At 34.5% G+C, this 4,063-nt stretch overlaps 1 protein-coding gene across 1 annotated transcript in view; it reads right to left on the reverse strand.

Moving 5' to 3' along the window:
• Window positions 1–4,063, reverse strand: part of GRM5 (glutamate metabotropic receptor 5) — a 418,657-nt gene that overhangs the window by 167,027 nt on the left and 247,567 nt on the right. The gene's annotated exons all lie outside the window — the stretch shown is intronic.

Raw genomic sequence — 4,063 nt, forward strand, 5'->3', positions numbered from 1 at the left:
TGAAAGTGTAAAACCAGAGTCGTGATCTTAATGCCTTATTTGCATGGGAGATAAGACAGGAGTCTTAAAAGATAACAAGTAATTTAACCATTTTAAGGTTAAAATGGTGTTAGAATGAATCCTGTTCATAGTTTGATGTCAATAAATGCATAAGGAAAAACAGACTAAGAATCAAAAGACCTGAATCAGGTCATAGATAATTGGTTGGACAGGGCAGCTTCACTAAACTGTGAAATGAAAATAATAACTTGCCTTGCCACCATCTTGGGAATGTCGTTAGGATCAGATGTGCTTGTGAATGTGCTTTGAATAATATAAAGAGTAATGCAAAACCCAAATTCATTACCTTTCTGTTTATAGAAATGTGACAATTATACATTGTTTTTCCTATTTGGTGTTTTTGGCATTTATTGAGGTTTGTTTCTTCCGTTTGGCCAAGGTATGCTGCTATGCATGTGTATAAAAATGTCCTGGTGTAGAAAAAGGAATGCCTTTCTTCCATTCCCTTCTAGATGTGGGCAGATCTTAGCAGATTATAGCAAATTTGGAAACACAGTTTGCAATTGCATTCCAGAAAACATAGTGCCATACTGTACCTCTAATTCACTTTGAACATTTAGTCAAAACAACAAATATTTAGTAAGCATGTAGTAAGAGCCAGGTGCTACATTAGCCAAGTGGGCTCTAAATAAATATTAATAAAAATGTCCTCTTTCCCATAGGAGTTCATGATTTATTACAGTATAATACATCAAATAAGAATAAGAGCTTTGAGTAAGAAACCTGATACTCTCTCTGCAAGCCTCCATTTTTGTCATGTGTAAAATAAGGATAATAATTGTATCTACCACGTAAAGTTGTTGTGAAGATGGGATGGTTTGAAATTATAAAGTTTTCAGTACCATGTCTGTCACTCAATTAATGATGGCTATTTTTATTTTTATTAAGAAAGGCACATACAAAAACATCTTACTGTGACAGGTACTACATAGTGACAGAACAGAGGTGACATGATCATACAGAGAATCTTTACCCATCTTTTCTTACTGTCCTGGGCTACAGACACTTTTTGGTGTATATTCAAAGATATAATAGCAGAGACATGAGTGTAATCTTATAAATATTTAGTGGAAGAAGAGTAATCTTTTCCTCCGGTGGGAAGTGCAGCTTCATCTCTGTAGGAATACGCAACTTGGCTCAGGAACTCAGGGCCAGTTTTGGAGACTAAGATTCTTTTTGGTGCCTAAATGGTTTAAATATTACAGGAGAAAAATACTTCCAATTATTTCTAAAAGTCCCTAAAATTGTTGCTGGTTCTCCATGAAACTTAAGAAAGATTTTTTTTCTTCCAGTTGAAAACAGTACATTTTTCAAAGACAATAGAGGAACAAGATTGACATTGTGAAATTTTAAGATTTATGAATCTTATGGGCTATAATTAACTTATCAAAGATTTTTTTTTTTTTTTAGATTTTTAAATAGGTGGAATTTTTTTTGTGTGCAAAGAACATGGATTTTAGTTTTCACTTCTTTTAACCATGGTTTCTAACTAGATATAGACTTAAGGGTTCTGTTTTGTAGTTTCTGCTAAGTAATGAAGGAGTGGCATAGAGAATAAGTGTTGGAGAAATTTGGAAGGTGGAGGAGACACCATAGGCCGCATGGTGACTGTGGAAGGTTTTCTACTAAAGGATGTAAGCCATGAGCTGGGGCTTAAGGGATGATTAGAACAGTGGTGGGTGAAAGGAGAGGGGTAAGAAGGTTTCTAAAAGCATAGGAAACATATGCATGAAAGTGCCAGGGTAAGGGTGTCAGCTTTCAGATCAGCTTCAAAATGTAATATCAACATCTCTGTCTTTGTGAGCATTATATTCATTCAGGCTAAAAATGGAGAAAAATTATTTTAATGGAGACATTCTGGAAAACAGTGATGGAAGTCTAGAGCATGTCTTATAGTTCACAGGTATGGCCATGTAGCATTGTACTGCCAGGCTATATAGATATATAGATATATAGATATAACTTTGAGATATAGTTGCAACTTGATCATTACCTAGATAGTAATGAATTTGTCTCTGCTGTTTGTAAGTGCATCTACAATCATTTCATTAAGCTCTAAACCTTGCAAAATAGAGCTTCGTGCACATTAGAATGAGTCTAGACGCATGTTTCCTGTTGATTGCATCTATTGTATAGCTGTATCTAGAACTCTGTAAAGATATGAATACTTGCTCTTCCTTTGGACCAATCAAAGTGAAAAATTCCAAATGAGACTAAATTCCACTAGTTTTGCATGGAAGAAAGAACATAAATACAGACAAGGGACTCTGTTGAACACTGGCCTTTATCTGCTTTTTCTTCAGAATTAGAAGATTTTTTGAAAAGGAACATTGGGAGAATTATTTTCCCAAAGGCATTTGGTTTGTGTATAGCACTTGAAGAGAATCAAAAGTGAGGAAGAGAACATTTAGTCAATGCTTGCAAATATCTGAGGCCTTTATATATATTTCACCTTCATAACAACTATCTGAAATATGAGGCATAATTATGCCTCATAGATTAAAAGCATTGTGCGAGTGGTCATTATTGTCTGTTTTGTTCCTTAAGTGCTTAAAATAGTACCTGCCATACACTAGATGCTCCATTAATATTTATGAAATAAAAATGAATTGAGCTGAATCTTGTCACTGAAGAAACAGTAAAGAGTAGTTAAGTATATTTCTCAGACTGTAGCATTACCATGGAGCAGGTGTGGTACATACAGGAAGATTTGAATGAAGATTTTATCTGACTGTGAAACACATGACTTTTCAGCTACATCACAATTCCTTTCTCCATGATGGAAGTTTTTGTGAAAGAAAAAAAAAAAAAAACCTATACAATTCTCAATGAGGTGGATGTTATTAATTTAGAATTAGAAAAAAAAAACCCTATACAATTCTCAATGAGGTGGATGTTATTAATTTAGAATTAGAATTTATGTAGAAAGCAGATAGGTCTGCTGATCCCCCTGGATTACTCTACAATTAAATCTTTTCCTGATTCAGAATGGAGAGATATTTCACATGAATACGTATAAGATGCCTTAAATCCTTTATGGAACAAGGATGAGTAAACATAAAAACACAAATAAGCAATGCTGAGGATATATTATGGTTTCATTTTTATTTCAACAGGTATTTACTTACTAAGTGCCAACTTGCTTTGGGTATACTGTATTAGGAATCGAGGATATAATGGAGAAAAGAGACAATTCTTGCCTGAATTAGCTCACAGTTTTATTTGAGGTGGGAAGGTGAATCAAATTAGTGGTTTTTGAACTTGGTTGTATATAAGAATAATCTATGGAGCTTGTTAAAAATACAGAATTCAACTAGTAGAAGTCGGGTCTGAGAGTTTTTATTTTTATTAATAGCCCTAGATCATTCTGATTCACATCTACACTTAAGAAACATTGAATTAAATGTACACAAAAATCCCTTCCAGCTTTAAAGTTCTATTATTCTAAAAGTTTCTTACAATAATAGTGAGAAAAAAGAGGTATATGCTTCTGCCAGCAGAGCATTACTCTGAGAGGGGATACTAGAACAAAAAGGATAAAAGTTGCTGGTAAGAAGGAGTGTTTGGTCTGGAAAGCCACGGGTAACTTGGGCCAGCACCAGCCCAAGTCCTGAGTGGCTTAGGCCAGAGGTAGGTTCTGTAAGCTATTTATTAAGGTTTGGCTACCTTGGAATGACTTAGACTAATTATAAAAATTAAGCCAGCCCAGTTGCTTGTATTTCAAATTGTTCTTATATAAAAAAATAGTAAATCTTCATGTATGTCTGTGCCTTACTAGCAAAGCTTCACACTGCAACTGCTTCCTTGCTTTAGAGGAAAACAACCCAGTTGAATATAAGATCTGAAACAATCAAATAAGTAAAAGTAAACATAGGTACTAAACTAATGGACCTTGGTCTTAGAGAGGTTTTTGTGAACTTGACCCCAAAGGCATCCAGGTGGCAAGTTCAGGGCAAATACTCAAGTCTAGTTCTGTTTGAGTCCTGAGCCCATGTTTTTAAAC

The sequence above is a fragment of the Pteropus vampyrus genome, unplaced genomic scaffold, assembly GCF_000151845.1.
Source record: "Pteropus vampyrus isolate Shadow unplaced genomic scaffold, Pvam_2.0 Scaffold84, whole genome shotgun sequence".
Classification (NCBI taxonomy): Eukaryota; Metazoa; Chordata; class Mammalia; order Chiroptera; family Pteropodidae; genus Pteropus; species Pteropus vampyrus.